Raw genomic sequence first — 27731 nt, forward strand, 5'->3', positions numbered from 1 at the left:
TGCATCGATATGACTTAAGTTTTGGCCAAGCTGGGTTGCCTGGCTCCTGTGCTTACCCCTACGTTCCCGATTGTTCGGCTAGGTGGTAAAGGGAGCACCTCTGCGATTGTTACTGCCGGGTCAGCCGGATGTGTACCTCAGACTGGGTGAAGCCGAAAGCTAGCGTTCTTAAGGGAATACTCGGACGGTGAACTAAAAGATGATTTCTTACCTATTTATTTACCTGCCCCCAGATGTTTTTCTGCTCTTTTTGCAGTCTGGACATGCACTTTAGGGCATGCCTCCTAGGGAAAGGAACCCCTAACAGAACTATTCTCCCTGGAAGATGTTTCTTACTAACCATGTAATATAACATACCTAGTTGGGCACTTGTATGATAAAGCACTAATGACCCCTATGCCTGGTCTCCCCGCATGCCCCAGTTTTTATAACCACAAGGGTATTCGGACACACTCCGGACTATTGGGTCCAGAGGTTGAAGCGAAAAGGTCTGCTACGCCAAACGATCTACAATCCGGCTAGAAGGCATTCTACATGTCACCTTACATTTCATAGTCAACTTTTACCCAAGTCGCTTGGGGGCTCTTATGTTTATTTGAGCCGTTTCATACTAAGTGTTTTTCTTCTTAGTCATTGCAAAGTTAAAGCACGACAGAAGCACTTTTTTTCTAAAGTCCAATTTTCGGATTGGCACCGAACACTTGATCTTGTTCGGACGTCATGTTTTTACTGATGTTTTTTGGTTTTCCAAGCTTTTGTCACTTTTAACTATTTGTGTGTTTTCAGCACAAGTCTCGCAGTGCAACGCCGGACACCTTTAGAGATTCGACAAAAACATTCTCGGATATTGCTATATATGCATCAGCTTCGAATTGTGTCTTCGGTCAATAGTTGGGTTGCCCGGCTCCCGCGCTTGCCTCCTACGTTTCGCTTTGTTCGGCTAGGTGTGCAAAGGGAGAACCAATGCGATTGTGGTTCCAGCTCGCATGGTCAAGCACCTCAGTGAGAAAGCCGAAAACTGACTGTCACAATAGGTGTAAACTGGTCAGCGATCCGATGACTATATTAAATGACGGGCCATTCATAACATTGGCCGAAGTGTTTCCGGCTTGACCTCGACTGTCGCCGAACACTACCGGGGGCTATTAACTGGTCTCCCAAACTAAATCCTCGATCTTTTGCTCTTACATTGGAGCTGAGGTTTCATGATCATGCTTAGCATGACAACCCAAAGAAAGGAACCGATAGCGGGACTATTTTCTTTGGAAGACATTTCTTCTGTTAAACAGCAATATAACATATCTCTCTATGTACCTTTGTTTAGAAAGCCGTATGACCAGATTGCCTTGTTTGTCGTAAATCTTTGCCCTCATAAAGGCTTTATAAAGTAGGACAAACACTCCTCGGCTACCGGCCAAGGACGTTGAAGCCCATGGTCGGTCAACAAAGTTTTGTACAATGCGGATCCGAGCATTAATGACATAAAGTACTTGGATACATTGAGTCATTACACATAATTTGTGATTTTACTATGGATATCAATCCTTAAGTCGGCCTCCCGTGCCCGCATTAAGGCTCGGGGGCTACTGGGCTTCGGGCTTATTATTTACAAATATTAAAGGGGCACATCGATCCCCTGATCTGGTGTTGCCACCCGACCAGTGTCTCGGGGGCTACTGCATTGCTTGTTCTATGCAGAAAATTTTAAGTGCAATACAGTTTCCGAGGAGATTTTGATCCTCAGGTTGGTCGGCCGCACCCAACCTGAGTCTCGAGGACTGAGCACGCCGCTTTTTGTGTCCCGAAGTATTCTGCTGAGCTAGGACTTGATCCTCAGACCGATTTTGCAAATCAACCTGAGTCTCAGCGGCTATGGGGATCAGCGGTCTTATGTCATCCTTCAGGTGCATCTCGGGTTTTAGACCGATACATACCTTGAGGGCTACTGGCTATATATCTCGTCAGAGAATAAATTACATCAATAAAAAACATTGACCAAAAATCAGCCCACGACCGAGGTGCTTAACCACCTTGGAAGCAGTTCGACATATAGCTCGGATGCAAGTGGCTGGCTCCTTAGAGGGCATTTCCGGCATTAAGCTCGGTTAAACTCCTTCAAACTTCTTTGAACCAAGGTGATTTATGACACCTCGGATAAAGTTCGGCGTTGGAGCTCGGATACATAGTTCGGCGTTGGAGCTCGGATACAGTCTGGCGTTGGAGCTCGGATACATAGTGTGGCGTTAGAGCTGGGAAGCAGTCCGACATTGGTGCTCGGCTGCAAAAGATACCTCGAATGCAGTCCAGCGTTGGAGCTCGGACGCAAGAGGACGTTGCCACCCGGGAACAACTTCAAACCCGAGGCATGGCATAAAAATAACAAGGCATTGATAAAGGCCGTAAACTTAAAGGGGCTCCTCGGATACCCAACGCGTAAACTCGTCGAATGCATTTCGGCGATCCTCAAGATAGAAGATGAGAAGATTTGTTGAACCAGTTTTCAAGACCGGCAACCGAAGATGAAGAACAGTTCAGAAGAATCGAGGAGCGTCCCTAACTTGAAGACCGGTTCAGGGGGCTACTGACGATGTCCTGGACTAGGGGGTACTCAGCGCGTCGTCTCCCGATCAGTTGGATTGGGCCGAGGACCCCCATGGCCGTATACTCATGGGCCAGTCCGGACAGCTGCCGCATACAAGGAAGAATCAACAAGACTTGGCGATAAAGACAAGGATTCCTCCCCCACCGGCGTATTCGGCTAGGACTCTTGTTATCCTAGGCCTCTAGTGCATTATATAAACCAGGGCCAGGCTAGTCGATAGAGATATACAACAACAATCATACATAGGCTAGCTTCCAGGGTTTAGCCTCCTTGATCTCGTGATAGATCTACTCTTGTAATACCCACATCATCAATATCAATCAAGCAGGACGTAGGGTTTTACCTCCATCAAGAGGGCCCGAACCTGGGTAAAACATCGTGTCCCTTATCTCCTGTTACCATTGATCCTAAGACGCACAGTTCGGGACCCCCTACCCGAGATCTGCCGGTTTTGACACCGACACCCGTGTAGATATTAAAAGTGCAACTCACTCCAAAGGATTGCTCCAAATGATTTACATCAATATTGAGCATCCACATATTCAACACCTACATGAAGTCATCATCGACAAAACCCAAGGTTAGTTCATCCCTCTAAGGGGGGATCTCACATCTAGGGGGAGCTTTACTCTAAGAATTGAGTCAAAGCAACTCTAATGGTGTGAACACAACAATGCTTTATGTAAAAGTGGTAACCCCACTTGTGCTTAAACGATGAGTATGACCTATGATCAAATGTTCTCATTTGACTCCTAAGTCAATATACTCATATATAGATGACCTAGTCATCACCAATTGCTTGATAGATGCTAGAATTGGTTGTGCATGCTTTGCCACATATTTCATTTGCCATTTTATTGTGTGAGCATGTTGGTTGCATATTTTACTCACTCGAGGACATCCACTTGTTGTTTTGATTGTTTGGTTCCTTTTCTTTTGTCAAGTGGATGGACAAGAATGCCTAAGAACCTTCTCTAGCTATCTATGCTTTTCTTGTCTCAAACTCTATTATTGCTAAGTCACAAAATATGATCAAGTCAGATTCGAACCACTGTGTGAGGAGCACTCGGAGTCCCTGATTCATGATAGACTTAAACTTCCAAAACTTCTTTGTGCGTTTCGGTCTGACCGATTCTTCCATTTCGGTCATACCGAGATCACTAAGTCGATCTAGGTTTTCAATCTTGGTGCAACCGATTTGAACTTTTCGGTCACACTGAGTTGTTGTAACTGCTTGCAGTTATGTATCTCGATGCCACCGAGTTGTTCCACTCGGTCACACCGACAGGGTCAGGCTATATATATCCATGGGTCAAATTTTGGAAATTTCTCCAAACTCTTTCACCCACGCTCAGCCTGCTCTGCCTCCCTGGGTCTCCGGATCGTCCTCCTCGTCACCAGCTGCCTCTCGCCGCTGGTCTCCGCCGCCGTCAATGGGAATCGACTCCGCCGTTGCCGCTGTATCAAGTCCATCGCCGAACTAGGGTATGGACTTGATCTTTGTGCTATTCCTAACTCCGAATTCCTAGCACATTGTTTTGCCATTAATCTTGCCACGATTGAGATCATCTTATCCACCGAAAACACTTCGTAGATTAGATATGAATTGAAAATTTAGGGTTAGGTTTCCGCCGAAACCATCTCGGACTGATCTAGTTGTAGAACTCGGTTCCACCGATTCGGCTAAGGCCATTGCACATGTGATTCTCGGTCTGACCGAGAATTGCAAATCAGTGTGACCGAGTTCAGGACTTTGTGAAACCCTAGCAGTCTCGGTGCCACCGAACTGTGACTCGGTCTGACCGAGTTCACTAGTTTAGGTTCCAAAAGCTGCTTCGGTATCACCGAGTTCACAAATCGGTAGATCTGAAATGCTTTCTATGGAAAACTAAAACTAAGTTTTTGACTAAATATTTTGCAAAAACGTTTGTATTTTGTGATGCTCATCTACTCTACCTCATCTATATCTATTCACAGGGTCTGCTGTCAGTTTGCAACATGTCTGATCAAAGTGACAGCCAGAACAAGTCTGAGGAGCAGGTTCAGATGAGTGAGGGCACTAGTCCCTCTAGCAGCTATGATGAGGGTAGCATGAGCACACCCAGCAACTTACCCAAGGCAGCCACCAGGGCCAGAAAGAAGAGAACCTCAGATTCTGAGGATGAAGACTATGTGGTTGTTGAGGATGAGGCCACTTCCAAGAAGAAGGTGTTCAAGAAGGAGTATGGCACAACTGCTACCACTAAGCCTGGTATGAAGACCAAAGCACCTGCAAGAAGAATTCCCATGTCTAAAGCCAGAGCCCCTACTCAAGTACCTTTGGAATCTGAACCCAAAGAGGCTGCTGCAGAAGGGAAGAAGAGGAAGGAAAGGGTCAAGAAGACCATGGCCAGGGTTGTTGAAAAGCCTTCCATGATGGAAGAAGAAGAAGAGGAAGAGGTTGCTGCACCAGAACCCAAAGCTCAAAAGCTTATGGGTGATGCCATCAGGTCAGGGGCTGCTGCATCAAAGCCCAAAGAAGCTCCTAAGGCAACTGCTCCAAAGCCCAAATATGCACCCAAGAGGAATACAAGGAACATTCCTACTGGAGAAAAGAACAAGGCCCCAGTGCCTGAAGCTGCTATAGAAGAAGATGATGATGATGAGTCACATGTCTTGAGAAAGTTGAAGCCCAAAATTCCAGATCACAATGATGTTCATCTTGTAGCTGAGGATACGAAGCTGAGGAAGGATGCAAGTCTCACGCAGTGGAGATTGACTGATCTCTATGCAGTTAGGAGGAGAACTGATGTGGACTGCAGGTTTCATACAAAGGAACAACAAGATTTCTATGAGGCAGTGCTGCTTGACAAGAAGCCAATTGTCTATGATATGAGATGGGTATACTGGGAGTACATCAGGAAGAATGAAGAGCATTATCCAAGGGTGTATGACAGTTTCAGTGCTTGTGGAGTGGATGACTTTGTTGGGCAGAAGCTCACAAAGTGGAATGATGAGCTTATTATGTAGTTCTACTCCACAGCTCACTTCTACCAAGATGGAAGGATTGTCTGGATGTCTGAAGGTACTAGGTACCAATCATCAGTTGAAGAATGGGCAAAGTTGATCAATGCTCCTAAGGAGAAAGAGGATGACTTGGATGTCTATGCCAAGAATAAGAAGGATCACAACTCCATGGCACACATGTACAGAGAGATCCCAGATGCTGCTGTTGAGACACACAAGTTTGGATCAGTACATTACCTTCTGTCAGGATTGCCAACAATCAAATGGATCCTCAGGTACACTCTTTTGCCTAAGTCTGGAGATCACAAGATGATAAGAGGCCATGCTATCAACCTACTTCACATATTTGATGTGCCTCAAAAATTCAAGGTCATGAGCCTCATAGTAAAAACTATCAAGAGGACAGTTGCAGATCAGAAGAGAAGTTGTGGGTATGCCCCACAGATCCAGGAGCTAATCAACTCCAAGATGGGCACTGGCACATACCTCTTGGACAAGGAACACATGCCCATCTATCCAGATTTTGAGGACAACACAATGGTAATGGATGAAGATGAACCATCTTCTGTGCAAGCACAAGCAAAGAAGGAGAAGGCAAGGACTGAAAAGGCTGCAAAGATGCCAACCATTGATGAGGCATCTCAGTACTTCTTGAAGAGCAAGCAGGATCAACTTGGCTACTTAATTGCCTCAACTCTGAGGATTGAGAAGGATTGGCCACCCTGACTCAAAACCAGGAGAGCCTGGAGAGGATCATGGAGCAGAAGTTCTATGACTTGGATGTGAAGGTCACTGAGATACAGTCAGTTGTTAAGCAACTTCAGGATGACATGCAGGAGAGAAAGGGAAAGACTACTACTGATGCTTTTGCGAGAGTGCCTAGGAGTCAAAGATCAGCTGCAGTGCCTGCTCCAGACACCAGAGCCACTTCATCTGCACCAGCTATAGTTTCTGTGCAACTAGCTCCAGCACCTACTCCACCAGCTCCATCCACATCAACTGAAGTCTTCGTCCAAGGAGCCATCTCTACACCACCACCTGAAGACCAAACCTGAGAGTCGATTTAGTGCTATGCATTTTCTATGAACTTTTTGGTAACTTGTTGCCGAAGGGGGAGAAAACTGTATAGATCATAGGCTTCGAGAGAGAGTGTTGCTTTTGTTCTCTCTTGTTTTGGTGGTTGAACTTTATTTGCTTGTTTGAGATACTTTATGCTTTTGTGAGATACTTGGATGATCATGTGTTTGATCATATGCTACCTTAATGCTTGTTGGATGACATTATCCTTTTATCTCCATATGCTCATTCACTTTGCTTGGTGATGAGTGCATGTATTTAACTATTATCATTTTTTAGCGCTCCACCAAGATGTATGTGACATGGAAGAGTAACTCATGATCCCAACTCATTGTGCATTTGCAGTCCAAAGCAAATCCTAAACTATGCACACATTTAGGGGGAGCTCTTACATTTCACATACTTCTCAAAGCGACAATGTCTTTCACTCTTATTATCATTTGTCTAAGCTTTGATCTATATGTTGTCATCAATTACCAAAAAGGGGGAGATTGAAAGTGCAACTATCCCTAGGTGGTTTTGGTAATTCCTAACAACATATAGCTCATTGAGCTAGTGCTATTTTAAGATGAATATTTCAGGAAAGCTCAATGATTGGCATGACATGGATGAGAAAAGTGGACCCCTCAAAATGCTAAGGACAAAAGGATTGGCTCAAGCTCAAAGCTCAAGACTCTACATTTTATGTTTTAGTGATCCAAGATCAAATTGAGTCTATAGGAAAAGCCAATACTATCAAGGAGGGATGAGGTGTTGCTTAATGGCTTACTTGCTGAAAATGCTTAGTGACATGCTCCAAAGCCCTCAACTACTTTCTCACATCCACATATGACCTAAACCAAAATTCAAACTCGGCCCCACCGATTCTTTCTATCCGGCGCCACCGAGTTCAGTTGTCATAGCCACTGCCACAAACCCTAGGCAAATCGGTCTCACCGATAGGGATCTCGGTCTCACCGAGATGGGATTGTAATCTCTCTATTTCCCTTCGTAACATTTCGGTACCACCGAGATGAGCGATCGGTCCCATCGAGATTGCAATGTAAACTCTCTGTTTTCTCTTCGTAACATTTCTGTCTCACCGAAATGAGCGAACCGGTCCCACCGAGTTTACCTGACCAACTCTCTGGTTAGCTTATTACCAAAATCGGTCCTACCGAGTTTGTGTAATCGGTCTCACCGAGATTACGTCATGCCCTAACCCTAACCATATCGGTCCTACTGAGTTGTATGTCGGTCCCACCGAAAATCCTAACGGTCACTAGATTTGCTGAATTGGTCCGACCGAGTTTCTCAATTCGGTCCCACCGAGATTGGCAAGTTGTGTGTAACGGTTAGATTTTGTGTGGAGACTATATATACCCCTCCACCTCCTCTTCATTCGAGGAGAGAGCCATCAGAACGAACCTACACTTCCAACTTGCATTTTTTGAGAGAGAACCACCTACACTTGTGTTGAGGCCAAGATATTCCATTCCTACCATATGAATCTTGATCTCTAGCCTTTCCCAAATTGCTTTCCACTCAAATCTTCTTTCCACCAAATTCAAATCCTGTGAGAGAGAGTTGAGTGTTGGGGAGACTATGATTTGAAGCACAAGAGCAAGGAGTTCATCATCAACACACCATTTGTTACTTCTTGGAGAGTGGTGTCTCCTAGATTGGCTAGGTGTCACTTGGGAGCCTCCAACAAGATTGCGGAGTTGAACCAAGGAGTTTGTAAGGGCAAGGAGATCGCCTACTTCGTGAAGATCTACCGCTAGTGAGGCAAGTCATTCGTGGACGACAGCCATGGTCGGATAGACAAGGTTGCATCTTCGTGGACCCTTCGTGGGTGGAGCCCTCCATGGACTCGCGCAACCGTTACCCTTCGTGGGTTGAAGTCTCCATCAACGTGGATGTACGATAGCACCACCTATCAGAACCACGACAAAAACATCTGTGTCTCCAATTGCGTTTGAATTCTCCAAACCCTTCCCTTTACATTCTTGCAAATTGCATGCTTTACTTTCCGCTACTCATATACTCTTTGCATGCTTGCTTGAATTATGTTGAGATTGCTTGAATTGTGCTAAGTTAGCTAAAATCAGCCAAAGACTAAAATTGGGGAAAGGATAAGTTTTTATTTGGTCAAGTAGTCTAATCACCACCCCTCTAGACATACTTTCGATCCTACAGCCATCCAAGCTGACCCTCCCTGGGTTGCTTTCACCAACATGAGCTCCCCTACCCACCAAATATTTATTTATATTGTAACCCTACACGGGTCACAACTACTTAATACAGATGCTTCACCTGGTCTGATCCAATTCCCAAATCAATGGATCCACCTTATCCAAATTTCATTTTATTTATGAAAAATATTTATTTTTAATTCTCATGCAAAATTTTGGAAATGACCCATAGCTCGGAAAACATTTATCAAGGCATGGTCAAGGAGATGACGACTTGTCGGATAGTGCTTCGACCAACTCGGAACCACCAGGCGTGGCTCCTATGGATCCGAAATCGGCTCCTGATAATTATTTCACAAACATGTTTATATTTCCTAATTTAAAATCTAAAGATCCAGCAACACGGCCATGTTGGGAAAGCCATATAATTAATTAACTAGGCTGTCATACATCCTAGTGTTTCATTGAGAGATGAAATGCATCAAGCCATCCAAATCAGAGTAGCATGCACGTATGCTATCCAGTCCAGAGAGTAAAAAAAATAAGTAAAAAGGAAACAGTAGCCTAGTACTGCACTACTAGTATTTTACTCGTTGAACCCAGCTCGTTTCTCTCCTCGTCTTCTCTGCTATCCCAAGAACAGAACCAGCCACCCACCTCTCTCTCTCCCCAAAAACAGAGCATGGCCGCCGCCGCCTTGATCTGCCCCATCCGGGCATCTCCCGCGACACGGTGGACACCTACAGATTCTCCTCATCCCCCTCTACCATTTCCCCCTATTTATTTTATCCGCCGCCGCCAAAAACGTCGCCACCACTTAATCCTAGCGCTGCCTGATTCAGGTCCGGTGGGCTTGCCATCGGCTGCAGCGGCAACGATGTCTCCATGCCTACTTCCTCCCCCAGCGCAGCCACACGCACGAGGCTTGCGGCCACGGGCGTCGGGCGTGTGCGGCTTCACCGACGCTGCTCGGTCGCATGGCTCTGCTTCTAACGGTGTGGACTAGCCACATCCTACTGCTACTACTGGTAAGTACTAATTCTGATTCCTTCTCCATCAAGTGTTCCAAATTTCACATCAAGTGCTTGCTAGATGTCAACGTGGGTGTGCATATATTGTTCATTTTATCTCAGGCCCTACTATTGCCCACTCAGCCATATTGCCTTCTTTCTCTTTGTTTATTTCAAGGCTACGAAATTAATCAAGATTTAATTTATGGCGTGGTCATGGTATTGCTACTGATTAGATCTAAATGTTGTTCCTAACTAGTGCTACTCATCCTTGAACACCATATAGAAGCAAATAATGGCAGTGAAACTCCAAAATTAATTACTTGTGAGTAGATTATAAACATCAATCACTCAATGTTTGCTACAGATTGGCGGGGATTAATAATTCGAACAAGGTATACACAGGAAGATTGATCTTTTGGATACACACATACATGTCTTAGCAAGTTACTAGTACTTAGGATTTGATTCTTGGCATGTTAGATCTAGTACCAGCTGTAGATGTAATTCACAGAAACTTTTACAAGCTTTTGCGATTGATCTAATTAGTTTTGTTTAACTTGGGTGTTTACGCAAATATTTTGTTCTTTTTACAGCAAGGTAAATAGATCAAGGTGAATAGATGCTCATGGACTGATTCAAACCAAGGTGAAGATAGATAAGAAGTCAAGCAAAAAGGGTAACACAACAAGGTACTTCATTAGTACCTGGTGACGCATGCAACCCAAAGGGCTTCATTGCAGTGAAGGACAATAGTGTGGCAGAAGGTGAAAAGGTGACGCATGCAACCCAAAGGGGGTACTCCAGTGTATGTGTGTGTGTGTGAGGTGGAATGGACCATAGTGAAAGGAACGGCTCCTATTTATAGTGGGGTTAGTAGCTATGTCGGTTTGGAGAGGCATTACATCTGGCATGCATGACTGGTTAGGCTTGCATGCATGCCTCCACTTGTGTCTCTTGTAGGCTGTATTAGGGACAAGTGTAATTTGCTTGGCTAGCCATTAGTTGACATTTACTTTATGTGAAAAAATGAGACCAAGATTTGATTATAAATTTGTAGAACATATGAAGGTTTGAAAAATATTTTGTTGTGCATGGTCAAATGCTATTTCCTATAATAAAAATTATATGTCAGGTGTTTCCATTATTTTATTGAATGTTTGGGCAACACCGTTGAAATTATCGTTATCTAATTTTGACGGTTCTTACATCCTATCCCCCTTAGAGAAAATTTCGTCCTTGAAATTTAAGTTGCACCTTGAAAAGGTAAGGATATTTTTCTCGAAGCTCATCCTCTTTTTCCCAAGTCGCTTCTCGCACCGGATGATTTCCCCATTGCACCTTGCAATATTTAGGTTGTTTTACTCTTGAGTTTCTTTTCCTCGGTGTCCAGAATACGACTAGGATGCTTCTCATACGTTAAGTCCTTTCGGAGGGTTAATTTTTCCTCCGAGACTCTCTCAAATGGTGACTTTACGCTCTTGCTTAATTGGGAAACATGAAATACGTCATGAACCCCTTGTAGGTGCGTTGGCAATTCTAATTTGTACGCCACCGCCCCTCTTCTTTTTAAGATCCGATAGGGACCAATATATCGCGGACTTAGTTTTCCTTGTACTCCAAAGCGCTTGACACCTTTAATTGGTGAGACTTTTAAATAAACAAAGTCTCCGGGTTGACATTGTATATCACATCGTCTCTTATCCGCATAACTATTTTGCCGGCTTTGCGCCGTCTTGAGCCGCTCTCTAATTATGCGAACTTTTTCCTCGGTCTCTTGGACCAAGTCGGGTGCTAAGAGTTTCTTTTCTCCGGTTTCCACCCAACATATTGGGGTTCGGCATCTTCGACCGTATAAGGCCTCAAATGGGGACATACCAATACTAGCTTGGTAGCTATTGTTATAAGCGAACTCTGCTAAGGACAAGTGCTTGCTCCATGAATCACCAAAATCTAGCACACAAGCCCTTAGCATGTCCTCTATGATTTTATTCACCCTCTCGACTTGACCGCTAGTCTGGGGGTGGTAAGCGGTACTAAAATCCAATTTTGTTCCTAATGCTTCTTGTAATTTTTCCCAGAACTTGGATGCAAACATAGATCTGACACTATTCTGGAAGGTGTCCCATGTAGAGCTACTATCCTGTGGATATATAGCTCAGCCAATTTTTCTCTGGAACAACCCGGGGCTAAAGGGATAAAATGGGCAGATTTAGTGAGTCGGTCAACTATGACCCATATGATCTCCTCTCATTTTGTTGTTTTGGGCAGTCCGGTGATAAAGTCCATGTGGATTTCCTTCCATTTCCATTGTGGAATTTGGAGAGGTTGCAATAAGCCTGGTGGTCGCTGGTGATCTGCCTTGACTCTCTTACAAGTGTCACACGCGTCCACATACTGAGCAATTTCTCTTTTCATATTTCTCCACCAAAATGTACCCTTGACATCCTGGTACATTTTTGTGCTACCAGGGTGTATGGTGTACGGAGTGTTGTGTACCTCCTGGAGTATTATCTGCTTAATATCCAAGATATTTGGCACACATACTCGGGTTTTATACCAAAGTGATCCGTCTTCCGCTATTTGGAATTCTGATGATTGACCATCTTGTATTCTGCGCTTTTCCTCACAAATAAACTCATCTTTGGTTTGGTTTTCCTTGATTTCGTCCAAGAAATTGGGTCTGATTGCTAATGTGGCTAGGATTTTCTCAACCGGTTTATGTATGAATTCAATTCCCATCATCTTCTGCTCAGGTATCAGATGCTTATCATAGGTTGGCATCTTGACATGATTGCATGAGGTTTTTCGGCTAAGGGTATCTGCCACCACATTAGCTTTTCCTGGGTGGTAGTTGACACTAAGGTCATAATCCTTAATGAGTTCTAACCATCGTCTTTGTCTCATATTCAACTCCTTTTGCGTGAAGATATACTTGAGGCTTTTATGGTCTGTTTATAGTTCACAACGATTTCCATAAAGGTAGTGCCTCCACATCTTCAACGCAAATACCACGACAACTAAGTCGAGGTCATGGGTGGGGTAGTTTTGTTCATGGGGCTTTAACCGGCGAGAGGCATAGGCTATGGCTCTCCCATCTTGCATTAGCACACATCCCAAACCAACTCTAGAGGCATCACAATATACTATGAATGCTTTGCCTGGTTCGGGTAGAGCCAATACAGGAGCGGTTGTGAGCCGTTTCTTTAACTGTTGAAAACTTTGCTCACACTTATCATTCCAGTCAAATGGAACTCCCTTACTTAGTAATTTGGTCATAGGGGCTGCTTTCTGGGAGAAGCCTTCTATGAACCTTCGATAATATCCAGCTAAACCAAGGAAGCTATGAATCTCTGTTACGTTGGTTCGGGATTTCCATGCCAACACTGCATCTACTTTAGCAGGATCTACGACTATCCCTTTCCCTGATATAATGTGTCCTAAGAAGGACACTTCTTCTAGCCAAAATTCACACTTTTTGAATTTGGCATACAGTTGTTTTTCGCTCAAGGTCCGTAGCACTATTCGGAGGTGTTCAACATATTCCTCAATACTTCGAGAGTATATGAGGATGTCATTGATGAGCACTACCACAAACTTATCTAAATATGGCATGAGGACTAGGTTCATCAGGTTCATGAAAACTGCTGGTGCATTTGTGAGCCCAAAGGGAATAACCATGAATTCATGGTGACCATATCGGGTTATGAAAGCAGTCTTAATTATATCTTCTTCCTTTACTTTTAGTTGGTGGTACCCAGATCGGAGATCTATTTTTGAGAACACATTGGCTCCTTTCAATTGATCAAATAGATCATCTAGTCGTGGCAGTGGGTACTTATTCTTAATGGTCGCCTCATTCAAGGCTCGATAATCCACACATAGCCTCATACTTTCGTCCTTTTTCTTAACGAATAAGACTGGTGCTGCCCAAGGTGACACACTTGGTCTAATAAACCCCTTTTCTTCTAGTTCATCCAATTGTTTTCTTAATTCCTTTAGTTCTTCCGCGGACATATGGTATGCTCGTTTTGATATGGGTGCCGTACCTGGGATGATATCAATAGTGAACTCTATCTCCGTGTCTGGTGGCATCCCGGGTAATTCTTCCGGAAATACGTCCAAAAATTCTTGTACCATGGGTACATCTTTAGCCTCCTTTTTGTCCAAAGTGGCTACTGAGGCTTGGTTTGATTTTGCTTGGGTTCTTCTACTATTAAAGGTTATCCATTTATTTTCTGGGCTTCTCAAGGATATGGATTTTCTGGACAATCCATTCTTGCTCCATGACTCACTAACCAGTCCATTCCAAGAATAACGTCTAGCCCTATTAGGCCAATGATAAATAGGCTAGCATTAAAGGTTATGCCCTCAATGCAAAAGGGACGGTTGTGGCAAACATGCTCAACAATTATTGGGCCTCCTGGTGAATCTACTTTTATGGGTTTGGCTAGGGGGGTCCGGTCCAGATTATGCGTCTCAACAAAGCGTTGTGATATGAAAGAATATGTTTCTCCTGGGTCAAACAATACTAGTCCTACTCTAGGAGGGATTAGTAGGTTACCCGTCACTCTGTCTGAAGCTGACTCCACTTGTGCCACATCCATATGTGTCAGGCGGAATGGTCCACGTGTGAGACCGCCATGACCACGCCCGCGGTTGGCAGTAAACGCATTCCCGTGTACTTGGGCTGAATTAGCCTGACGCTTATTTTGAGGTGGGACAGCTCCATTTGTGCCAGATTGTGGTTGACTCTTGCTTGGGCACTGGTTTTTGTAGCGTCCCTTTTGTCCACAACAAAAACAAACAACACTCGCCTTTGGGAAATCTCGAGCCAAGTGTGGTCCACTGCACACGTGACATTTGATAGGGGCTCTCGGAGGCATAAAAGGTGGTCTATGAGCTTTACGGAAAGGAGGACGGATGGGCCCGACCATTGGCACGCGGACTAGGCCAACAGGACGATTTCCACTTCTCACGGCAAACCTTGGTTCCATCCTATCTTTCTTCCTGCGCTCTTCCTCTACGATGATTTGCTGGTTCTCGATTGTAATGACTCGGTCTACTAGCTCCCGGAACTCAGTTATTTTTATAGGAGCTATAATAAGTTGTATGGATGGGTTCAGTCCTTCTATGATCCGGTACACCTTTTTGGTATCAGTGTTTGTGTCCTCTGATGCATAGCGGGATAGTGAGTTAAATTCATCTAGGTACTCTGCGATGGTTTTAGACCCTTGATTAAGGTTCAGGAATTCCTTCCTTTTTATTTCCATCGCACTTTGCGGGACATAGTTATCTCGGAATCTCCTCTTAATTTCATCCCAAGTGACTATGTGGTTTTCTAGTATGCTAATTTGGACATTTCTCCACCATGTGGCAGCAGGACCAATTAACTGATGGGATGCATACCGAACCTTTTCTTGATCCGTGCATCTCACAGTGTTAAGTTTAAGCTCTATGTCCATCAACCAATCATCTGCGGCTAATGGATCTATGGCAGTTGAAAAGGTTGGTGGTCTAGTATTTTGGAAGTCTCCAATCGTGACACTATGTTCTGAGTTTTTAGTCAGTTGGCCTCTCATCATACCAAACATCTATTCTATGAACTTATTTTGGTGTTCTAGAGAGTCTCGACGAGAATGCTCCATCCACTGGTACATTAGAGCAAGTTGATCGGATCCCAGGGCATGAGCGGGTAATGGTGGCAGTGGAGGTAACGTCACTCTAGATGGCAAATCTGCCATGTTCCTTAGCGACTCGGGCTAAATCTGATGGGTTCCCATTGTCTTCGAACGACTGGCTACCAGATGCCATCGCTACCAAACTGGTGGGCAAGACATAGGTTATTACGATAGCTACTTTATGTAAAATAATTTTATTTGTTTAATTAGTGATGAGATTTTAGCTCAAACAGTACGCATCACGCTTACCTTCATTTGCTATTCTTTGAGCATCACTTTAATCAGTGCACTTAACTGTGGGGTACTAGATTTTTTTACTGGTTGTTGGCCAAAGAATAAATACAGTCAGACAAAGTGATTTTTTTATCATAGCAGAGACAAGAGATTAATCATAAGTTAAAAAAATAGAGCCACTTGCACATGCACGCCCACACACAAGATCTTCACGTACATGACTAAAAGCATATAGTCATCACGTGTCGGACATACATCATTTTAACTTATGAAGTGCTAGGAAAAATGTAGCAGCATCAGCACATATATATTGGCCCAACACGTGATGTATCAAGGCATGTAATTGAGTGAAGGAGATCACCAAATGAAATTTACCATACATCAGATGTCATTATGAAGTACTAGCAAAAATGTAGCAGCATCATCACATACAATATTCTATTCAACAGAGTTAGGAATGCATAAAAAAATAAAAAAATGAACATGGAGGCATGGCACATGCATCACACGAGATCATCTAGTAATAGAATATCAGTACATCCATAAGTCCACCAGTCCACATGGATACATCACATAACATAGTAACAACACCACATATGACTCTATGTCATGCATCATCAGGCTACCACGGCTATCTACACGTGTACCTGAAACAAAAGTATACCTGCCGACCTATCTGTCCGTCGGAACTAGTCTGACTAACTACAGCTGTGCAAACTGTGGAAGGGTAGCTACGGCCCCAAGACCTTTCCAGATATGTACAAGATCCAAAAGGACAACCTCCATGCATCTGCCTAAACATCTAATAAATGGCGGAACTAACTCTGGGAGGAGTAGCTATCTAGCACGATGCTACAACCTTGCCAGAATACTAACTACTACTACTACTGGTAGCAAGTCAATCCTCCCTGAAAAGAGTACTAGATGAAACGGTGAGGAGCAAGTCGGGGTCGAGGGCAGAAGTCGGCGCTGACAGAGACACACTCGGTGCAGCAGCATCAGACTCGGGTACACTGATGGTGCTAAGCAGGTACTCGGAAGGAGTGTGCTCAGAGGGAGTGACGTCAGAAGCGACACGAGGTACTCTGTGGGCTGAGAAGACACCTGGCGGGAGTCAAGTGCTAGAAGCTCTGAGTAAGTGACGCCGATCACTGAAAACTCGGGGGTGCCATCAGGAGAAGGTGGAGCAGGGACGGAGGGCGGAGAACCTAGTGGAGTGTGGGGAGTGTGCTCTAGAGGTGGTGGCACTACAACGGAACTCAGGGTAGGAGCAACCTGAGAGGAAGGCTCGGCGGCGACAGGAGACTCCTGGTCAATCGGGTACCCTATCTGGCCTAGAGAGGCGGAAGGTGAGCTGTCGATCTGAAGAGGGTTGAGGGCCATACCTGGACGGGTGTAGTCCCTCAACGCAGAGGACATCTCGCTATTCGCCCGCTCGAGCTCGGAGCAGCGCCTCTGAAGAGTGTCAACCTGATCTAACAGGTCCTGAACAATGTGAGGTGTACGTGGACGCTCGTACGGTGTGGAGGGACGTGACACTGCTCGAGAGGAGGAACCCCTGAAGACTCTAGGAGCTGGGCGGCCTACACGAGTGGGTGGAACCGTCAGGAACAGAGGTGGACGAGCGGCAGTCGGAGCTGGTGGTGGTAAAAATGTGGGTGGTAAGACAGGAGGTCGTGGTGGAAGTGGAGGGAAAGCGGAAGTGGACGCAAAAGGCGAAGGAGCGACAGTGGGAAGAGGTCACTGCCTCCTCTAACTGATGAGGCCACTCGCCTCTGCCCACGTACTCAAGGAGAGGGTGATAGACATGGAAAAGGTGTAAAGCGGCATCTGGTGCCGCACCCTGAAGTGCTGAAACAAAGTCATAACGTGCAACACTGACCTAGAAGGGACATCTAAGCTCTCAGGAATGTGCACTGTGACTAAGTACCCCGTGGAACACGGGTCGTGAAACACGGGTCGTGAAACACTATGTAGTATGGTGCAATCAACACACCTAGAAGACCAAGAAGCTTAACCAAGAACAGAGCAAAACCACCATACTCAGCATCCGTACCAAACAACCTACCACTCGTCATCCTACATTAAGCAATTAAGAATTTAGTTAGTTATAACACAATGCAAAATTAATTTACCTAGGACAGTAAAAATAAAAACATTTTTCTTGCACAATTGTGTGGTCTAAATAATTTAATCTTCACTTGACTTGAGTTATATATTTTTTACACAAAACGTATATATACATAGGAGAAGTGGAACTGGAGAAGGGATGATTTTCTTTTCGGAACTCTTATTTTATTTTAGGTAAGGAGCGAACCTATCTTTCCTTGGGCTCGGACGGTCTCTAACTAAGTACATGACTGTTTCCTTAACGGGGCTCTGATACCACCTCTTCTGTGATGCCCCGTTACGTCCGACAGAGTCAAGCGTAACGGAAGCCGTCACTTCAGAGTTGCACCAGGATCAGTTAAGGAGAACAATATCATGTACAAGACGGTGCAGCAGCCATGAGTAGGCAAGCTTTTATTACATTGACACCTCAAGCGTCGACTAAGCCTAAGCGACCATGACGATGGGTCGTCATCCACTTCTAGTTACGAGCCTTCTAGACCAACCATGGAGGGCATCTACTCTTCATAGCCTTGTTTATTGACTTCCTCGTAAACATACTCCACTTCAGAATAACCGAAGTCATTAAGATGACCAGACTCATCATAAGTACCATTCTCTATCGCCTCAGAGTTCTCATAACTCTCTTGTTCTGAAAACAACATAAGTGCAACTGAGTACGTATAAAATACGTACTCCGCAAGTCGCCGGGAAAAGTGGATGCATGAGTCTTTAAAGAGGAAAAACTTTATCGGCCACGGCTACAACCACCGAGCCATTAGCTCAAAATACTTTGTAGGTAAAAATATTTTCCCTTAACCCATTTTGTTGAAAACCAAATTTTATTTATAAAATCTACTGGCGACAGAGCGACGTGGGATCTTAAATCTTGTGTGAGAGGAAAACCCACACGACGCACTTCCAAACCCGGAAGCTGGGAGTGATATCACATTTACTCTGATCAGAGGTGTACTGCTTTGCCCATAGCATCACTTGGTCCAAGTCGTCCATGCGCTACCCGTGCACACGACTAGACCATGGAACCAGAACCTTTAACCAGCCCGTACACTACCTCTGCTTTTCCACCTTGCCTTACTAAAGGCCCGCGGGTCGAGACCCCTGACCGGCGGTCTCGCCCTAGGGTGACTGTACCTACCCGGCTACAGCCACCTTCTCACCCATGCAGAGGCAGCTACTTGGCATGGGTAGTTGGTTCAGCCCGTCCCATTCCAGGTCTATGGTCAGTACGGTTTGCGCCACTTTTGAAGTAAGCGCCAGTTGGTTGTGTCCTAATATGATACCCTATGTAGATGAGCCCGCCATCCAAGCCGACCCTCCCTGGGTTGCTTTCACCAACATGAGCTCCCCTACCCACCAAATATTTATTTATATTGTAACCCTACCCGGGACACAACTACTTAATACAGATGCTTCACCTGATCTGGTCCAATTGCCAAATTAGTGGATCCACCTGATCCAAATTTCATTTTATTTATGGAAAATATTTATTTTTAATTCTTATGCAAAATTTTGGAAATGACCCATAGCCCGGAAAACATTTATCAAGACATGGTCAAGGAGATGACGACTTGCTGAATAGTGCTTCGACCAACTCGGAACCACCGGACGTGGCTCCTACGGATCCGAGATCGGCTCCTGATAATTATTTCACAAACATGTTTATATTTCCTAATTTTAAATCTAAAGATCCAGCAACACGGTCATGTTGGGCAAGCCATAATTAATTAACTAGGTTGTCGTACATCCTAGTGTTTCATTGAGAGATAAAATGCATCAAGCCATCCAAATCAGAGTAGCATGCACGTATGCCATCCAGCCCAGAGAGTAAAAAAAGATAAGTAAAAAGGAAACAGTAGCCTAGTACTGCACTACTAGTATTTTACTCATTGAACCCAGCTCGTTTCTCTCCTCGTCTTCTCTGCTATCCCAAGAACAGAACCAGCCACCCACCTCTCTCTCTCTCTCCCCAAGAACAGAGCATGGCCGCCGCCGCCTTGATCTGCCACATCTGGTCATCTCCGGCGACACGGTGGATACCTACAGATTCTCCTCGTCTCCCTCAACCATTTCCTCCTATTTATTTTATCCGCCGCCGCCAAAAACGTCGCCACCACTCAATCCTAGCACCACCTGATTCAGGTCCGGTGGGCTTGCCACCGGCTGGAGAGGCAACGACATCTCCATGCCTACATCCTCCCAAAGCGCAGCCACACGCAGGAGGCGTGCAGCCACGGGCGTCGGGCGTGTGCGGCTTCACCGGCGCTGCTCGGTCGCATGGCTCTGCTGCTAACGGTGTGGACTAGCCACATCCTACTGCTTCTACTGGTAAATACTACTCTTTTCGTTTCTAAATATTTGCCTTTCTAGGAATTTCAAATGGTTACCACATACGGATGTATATAAACATATTTTAGAATGTAGATTTACTCATTTTGCTCCGTATGTAGTCACTTGTTGAAATCTCTAGAAAGACAAGTATTTAGAAACGGAGGGAGTAATTTTGATTCCTTCTACATCAAGTGTTCCAAATTTTACATCAAGTGCTTGCTAGATGTCAATGTGGGTGTGCATATATTGTTCATTTTATCTCAGGCCCTACTATTGCCCACTCAGCCATATTGCCTTCTTTCTCTTTGTTTATCTCAAGGCCATGAAATTAGTCAAGATTTAATCTATGGCATGGTCATGGTATTGCTACTGATTAGATCTAAATGTTGTTCCTAACTAGTGCTACTCATCCTTGAACACCATATAGAAGCAAATAGTGGCAGTGAAACTCCAAAATTAATTACTTGTGAGTAGATTATAAACATCAATCATTCAATGTTTTCTATACATTGGCGGGGATTAATAATTAGAACAAGGTAGTATACATAGGAAGATTCATCTTTTGGATACACACATACATGTCTTAGCAAGTTACTAGTACTTAGGATTTGATTCTTGGCATGTTAGATCTAGTACTTAGGATTTGATTCTTGGCATGTTAGATCTAGTACGAGCCGTAGATGTCATTCACAGAAACTTTTACAAGCTTTTGCAATTGATCTAATTAGTTTTGATTAACTTGGGTGTTTATGCAAACATTTTGTTCTTTTTACAGCAAGGTAAATAGATCAAGGTGAATAGATGCTCATGGACTGATTCAAGCCGAGATGAAGATAGATAAGAAGTCAAGCAAAAAGGGTAACACAACAAGGTACTTGATTAGTACCTGGTGGTGCATGCAATCCAAAGGGCTTCACCGCAGTGAAGGACAGCAGTGTGGCAGAAGGTGAAAAGGCAAGTGGTGGGGGTACTCCAGTGTGTGTGTGTGTGAGGTGGAATGGACCATAGTGAAAGGAACGGCTCCTATTTGTAGTGGGGTTAGTAGCTATGTCGGTTTGGAGAGGCATTACATCTGGCATGCATGTGTGGTTAGGCTTACATGCATGCCTCCACTTGTGTCTCTTGTAGGCTGTACTAGGGACAAGTGTAATTTGCTTGGCTGGCCATTAGTTGGCATTTACTTTATGTGAAAGAAATGAGACCAAGATATGATTATAAATTTGTAGAACATATGAAGATTTGGAGAATATTTTGTTGTGCATGGTCAAATGCTATTTGCTATAATAAAAATTAAATGTGAGGTGTTTCCATTATTTTAATTAATGTTTGGGCAACGCCGTTAAAGTTATCGTTATCTAATTTTGACGGTTCTTACATCCTATCCCCCTTAGAGAAAATTTCGCCCTCGAAATTTAAGTTGCACCTTGAAAAGGTAAGGGTATTTTTCTCGAAGCTCATCCTTTTTTTCCCAAGTCGCTTCTCGCACCGGATGCTTTCCCCATTGCACCTTGCAATATTTAGTTGTTTTACTCCTGAGTTTCTTTTTCCTCGATGTCCAGAATACGACTAGGATGCTCCTCATACGTTAGGTCCTTTCGGAGGGTTAATTCTTCCTCCGAGACTCTCTCATATGGTGGCTTTACACTCTTGCGTAATTGGGTAACATGAAATACGTCATGAACCCCTTGTAGGTGCGTTGGCAATTCTAATTTGTACGCCACCGTCCCTCTTCTTTTTGAGATTCGATAGGGACCAATATATCGCGGACTTAGTTTTCCTTGTAATCCAAAGCGCTTAACACCTTTAATTGGTGAGACTTTTAAATAAACAAAGTCGCCGGGTTGATATTGTATATCACGTCGTCTCTTGTCCGCGTAACTCTTTTGCCGGCTTTGCGCCGTGTTGAGCCGCTCTGTAATTATGCAAACTTTTTCCTCGGTCTCTTGGACCAAGTCGGGTGCTAAGAGTTTCTTTTCTCCGGTTTCCACCCAACATATTGGGGTTCGGCATCTTCGACCGTATAAGGCCTCAAATGGGGACATACCAATACTAGCTTGGTAGCTATTGTTATAAGCGAACTCTGCTAAGGGCAAGTGCTTGCTCCACGAGTCACCAAAATCTAGAACACAATCCCTTAGCATGTCCTCTCTGATTTGATTCACCCTCTCGACTTGACCGCTAGTCTGGGGGTGGTAAGCGGTACTAAAATCCAATTTTGTTCCTAATGCTTCTTGTAATTTTTCCCAGAACTTGGATGTAAACATAGATCCACGATCTGACACTATTCTGGAAGCTATCCCATGTAGAGCTACTATCATGTGGATATATAGCTCAGCCAATTTTTCTCTGGAACAACCCGGGGCTAAAGGGATAAAATGGGCAGATTTAGTGAGTCGGTCAACTATGACCCATATGATATCCTCTCGTTTTCTTGTTTTGGGCGGTCCGGTGATAAAGTCCATGTGGATTTCCTCCCATTTCCATTGTGGAATTTGGAGAGGTTGCAATAAGCCTGGTGGTCGCTCGTGTTCTGCCTTGACTCTCTTACAAGTGTCACACTCGTCCACATACTGAGCAATTTCTCTTTTCATATTTCTCCACCAAAATGTACCCTTGACATCCCGGTACATTTTTGTGCTACCAGGGTGTATGGTGTATGGAGTGTTGTGTGCCTCCTGGAGTATTATCTGCTTAATATCCAAGATATTTGGCACACATACTCGGGTTTAATACCAGAGTGATCCATCTTCCGCTATTCGGAATTCTGATGGTTGACCATCTTGTATTCTGCGCTTTTCCTCACAAATAAACTCATCTTTGGTCTGGTTTTCCTTGATTTCGTCCAACTAATCGGGTCTGATTGCTAATGCGGTTAGGATTTTCTCAACCAGTTTATGTATGAATTCAATTCCCATCATCTTCTGCTCAGGTATCATATGCTTATCATAGGTTGGCATCTTGACATGATTGCATGAGGTTTTTCGGCTAAGGGCATCTGCCACCACATTAGCTTTTCCTGGGTGGTAGTTGACACTAAGGTCGTAATCCTTAATGAGTTCTAACCATCGTCTTTGTCTCCTATTCAACTCCTTTTGCATGAAGATATACTTGAGGCTTTTATGGTTCGTGTATAGTTCACAACGGTTTCCATAAAGGTAGTGCCTCCACATCTTCAACGCAAATACCACGGCAACTAACTCGAGGTCATGGTTGGGGTAGTTTTGTTCATGGGGCTTTAACTGGCGAGAGGCATAGGCTATGGCTCTCCCATATTGCATTAGCACACATACCAAACCAACTCTAGAGGCATCACAATATACTGTGAATGCTTTGCCTGGTTCGGGTAGAGCCAATACAGGAGCGGTTGTGAGCCGTTTCTTTAACTCCTGGAAACTTTGCTCACACTTGTCATTCCAGTCAAATGGAACTCCCTTCCTTAGTAATTTGGTCATAGGGGCTGCTTTCTGGGAGATGCCTTCTATGAACCTTCGATAATATCCAGCTAAACCAAGGAAGCTACGAATCTCTGTTACGTTGCTTGGGGATTTCCATGCCAACACTGCATCCACTTTAGCAGGATCTACGGCTATCCCTTTCGCTGATATAATGTGTCCTAAGAAGGACACTTCTTCTAGCCAAAATTCACACTTTTTGAATTTGGCATAGAGTTGTTTTTCTCTCAAGGTCTGTAGCACTATTCGGAGGTGTTCAACATGTTCCTCAATACTTCGAGAGTATATGAGGATGTCATCGATGAACACTACCACAAATTATCTAAATAGGGCACGAGGACTAGGTTCATCAGGTTCATGAAAATTGCTGGTGCATTTGTTAGCCCAAAGGAAACAACCATGAATTCATGGTGACCATATCGGGTTATGAAAGCAGTCTTAGGTATATCTTCTTCCTTTACTTTTAGTTGCTGGTACCCAAACCAAAGATCTATTTTTGATAACACGATGGCTCCTTTCAATTGGTCAAATAGATCATCTATCCGTGGTAGTGGGTACTTATTCTTAATGGTCGCCTCATTCAAGGCTCGATAATCCACACATAGCCTCATACTTCCGTACTTTTTCTTAATGAATAAGACTGGTGCTGCCCAAGGTGACACACTTGGTCTAATAAACTCCTTTTCTTCTTGTTCATCCAATTGTTTTCCTAATTCCTTTAGTTCTTCCGCGGACATACGGTATGCTCGTTTTGATATGGGTGCCTTACCTGGGATGATATCAATAGTGAACTCTATCTCCCTGTCTGGTGGCATCCCGGGTAATTCTTCCGGAAATACTCCAAAAATTCTTGTACCACGGGTACATATTTAGCCTCCTTTTTGTCCAAAGTGGCTACTGAGGCTTGGTTTGATTTCGCTCGGGTTCTTCTACTATTAAAGGTTATCCGTTTATTTTCTGGGCTTCTCAAGGATTGTGACGCCCCCGATTCAACCGTACACTAATCATGCACGCAAATGTGTACGATCAAGATCAGGGACTCACGGGAAGATATCACAACACAACTCTAAAACATAAATAAGTCATACAAGCATCATAATACAAGCCAGGGGCCTCGAGGGCTGGAATACAAGTGCTCGATCATAGACGAGTCAGCGGAAGCAACAATATCTCAGTACAGACATAAGTTAAACAAGTTTGCCTTAAGAAGGCTAGCACAAACTGGGATACAGATCGAAAGAGGCGCAAGCCTCCTGCCTGGGATCCTCCTAACTACTCTTGGTCGTCGTCAGTAGCCTGCACGTAGTAGAAGGCTCCTCCGGTGTAGTAGGAGTCGTCGTTGACGGTGGCGTCTGGCTCCTGGGCTCCAACGTCTGGTTGCGGCATCCGAGAAGAAGAGGAAAACGTGGGAAAAGAGGGAGCAAAGCAACCGTGAGTACTCATCCAAAGTACTCGCAAGCAAGGAGCTACACTACATATGCATGGGTATATGTGTAAAGGGCCATATCAGTGGACTGAATTGCAGAATGCCAGAATAAGAGGGGGATAGCTAATCTTGTCGAAGACTACGCTTCTGGCAGCCTCTGTCTTGCAGCATGTAGAAGAGAGTAGATTAAAGTCCTCCAAGTAGCATCGCATAGCATAATCCTACCCGGCGATCCTCCCCTCGTCGCCCCGTGAGAAAGCGATCACCGGGTTGTATCTGGCACTTGGAAGGGTGTGTTTTATTAAGTATCCGGTTCTAGTTGTCATAAGGTCAAGGTACAACTCCGGGTCGTCCTTTTACCGAGGGACACGGCTATTCGAATAGATAAACTTCCCTGCAGGGGTGCACCACATAACCCAACACGTTCGATCCCATTTGGCCGGACACACTTTCCTGGGTCATGCCCGGCCTCGGAAGATCAACACGTCGCAGCCCCACCTAGGCACAACAGAGAGGTCAGCACGCCGGTCTAAATCCTATGCGCGCAGGGGTCTGGGCCCATTGCCCATTGCACACCTGCACGTTGCGAGGGCGGCCGGAAGCAGACCTAGTAACCTCCATTACAAAGGAAGTCACGTTAGGTCCAATCCAGCGCGCGCCGCTCAGTCGCTGACGTCAAGAAGGCTTCGGCTGATACCACGACGTCGAGTGCCCATATCTTTCCCGCGTAGTTGGTTAGTGCGTATAGGCCAGTTGCCAGACTCAGATCAAATACCAAGATCTCGTTAAGCGTGTTATTATGAAGTAACCGCGGACGCCGACCAGGGCCAGGCCCACCTCTCTCCTAGGTGGTCTCAAACTGTCCTGTCGCTCCGCCACAAAGTAACAGTCGGGGGCCATCGGGAACCCAGGCCCACCTCTACCGGGATGGAGCCACCTGTCCTTCCAGCCCCCACATCGGAATCACTTGCGGGTACTCAACGAGCTGACCCGACTTTAGTCACCATCTGTATAGTATGTATATATGTATAGTATATACCCGTGATCACCTCCCAAGTGATCACGGCCCAATAGTATAGCAAGGCAGACTGACAAGAATGTAGGGCCAATGATGATAAACTAGCATCCTATACTAAGCATTTAGGATTGCGGGTAAGGTATCAATGACTGTAGCAACAATGACAAGCTATGCAACAGAATAGGAGTAACCGAACAGTAACATGCTACACTACTCTAATGCAAGCAGTATAGAGAAGAATAGGCGATATCTGGTGATCAAGGGGGGGGGCTTGGCTGGTTGCTCTGGCAAGAAGGAGGGGTCGTCAACATCGTAGTAGAACTGGGGGTCGCCAGCAGTCTCGGGGTCTATCGGAAAGAAGTAACGGAGAGGGAACACAATAAATAACAGAGCAATCAAAGCATCACAAAGCGTAACATGGGAATACGCGGTGCTAGGTGTGCCCTAACGCGGTAGTAGGTGATACCGACGAAGGAGGGAAACATCCGGGAAAGTATTCCCGGTGTTTCACGTTTTCGGACAGATGAACCGGAGGGGAAAAGTTGCGTGTTTGCTATGCTAGGAGTGTGTGGCGGATGAACGGGCTGCGTATCCAGATCCGTCTCGTCGTTCTGAGCAACTTTCATGTAGAAAGTATTTTCATCTGAGCTATGGTTTATTTTATATGATTTTCTAAAGTTTTAAATTATTTTTAGAATTTATTTAATTATTTAATTCGAGCATTATCCAGAACAGTGAAAGGTGATGTCAGCATGACATCACCATGACGTCAGCAGGTCAAACCCAGCTGACCAGAGTCAAACCTGGCCTGTGGGTCCAATGGGACCCACCTATCATTGACTAATACTAACTAAACAGGTTTAACTAGTTTAGTTAATTGATTAGGTTAGTTGAACGTAATTAATTAAGTTAATTAAACATGATTGATTAGTTACTTAATTAATATTTATATATTTTTTATATATTTATTATTATTATTATTATTTAAACGTTCCAGGGGCTGAGCCCCACATGTCATTGGCCCATAGGGCCAAGGGCGCGGGTGAACGGGCGCTGCCCGATTGGGCGCACACCCGAGGGGCGCTGGGCACGCACGGCATATGCCGGTGTCGGCGGCCAGCGGAGGCAGCAAAGGGATGGCCGCGGCGGTTAGTGGGGGTGGGCGAAGGCACATGGACAGCTGTGGGGGCGCGCCGCGCTCAGCCGAGCGAGTAGCAAGCGACGGCGGTGAGGCCCTGGGCGGGCGCACGAGCAGCGCACGGCCTGCGAGGCGCGGGGCGGTCGGGGCGAAGCCAGTGGCAAGGAAGCAGCGACCGGAGCGGGGTGGCGTGGGGAAGGAAGGAGTGTAGGCCGGAGGTGGCCTCACGAGTGTTGGAGAGAAGCGGGGCGGCGAGGCTCGGGGGCGATCGTTGTGGAGGAGGACGGGGACGAGGCGTCGTCACGACGTCGGGGAGGCGGGCGCAGTCCGGCGGGGAGGAGGATGGGGACATGACGACGGCGAGGCATCATCAGGCGGATTCGGGTCCTCGAGCGGCGGCGGTGGTCGACGAAAGCGTTGGGGACGGCGGCAGGCGGCGGTTCCGCAGGCGCGGT

General features: G+C 45.2%; 1 long non-coding RNA gene across 1 annotated transcript in view; it reads left to right on the forward strand.

Moving 5' to 3' along the window:
• Positions 1–9484: 9484 nt before the first annotated feature.
• Positions 9485–27731, forward strand: part of LOC119293596 — a 20350-nt gene continuing 2103 nt past the window's right edge. Inside the window, exons 1-2 of the long non-coding RNA XR_005143133.1 lie at positions 9485–9591; positions 9702–9887. This is a non-coding gene — a long non-coding RNA (uncharacterized LOC119293596). The remainder of the gene's footprint in view (positions 9592–9701; positions 9888–27731) is intronic.

Source organism: Triticum dicoccoides, chromosome 4B (genome assembly GCF_002162155.2).
Source record: "Triticum dicoccoides isolate Atlit2015 ecotype Zavitan chromosome 4B, WEW_v2.0, whole genome shotgun sequence".
In the NCBI taxonomy this organism is placed as follows: domain Eukaryota; kingdom Viridiplantae; phylum Streptophyta; class Magnoliopsida; order Poales; family Poaceae; genus Triticum; species Triticum dicoccoides.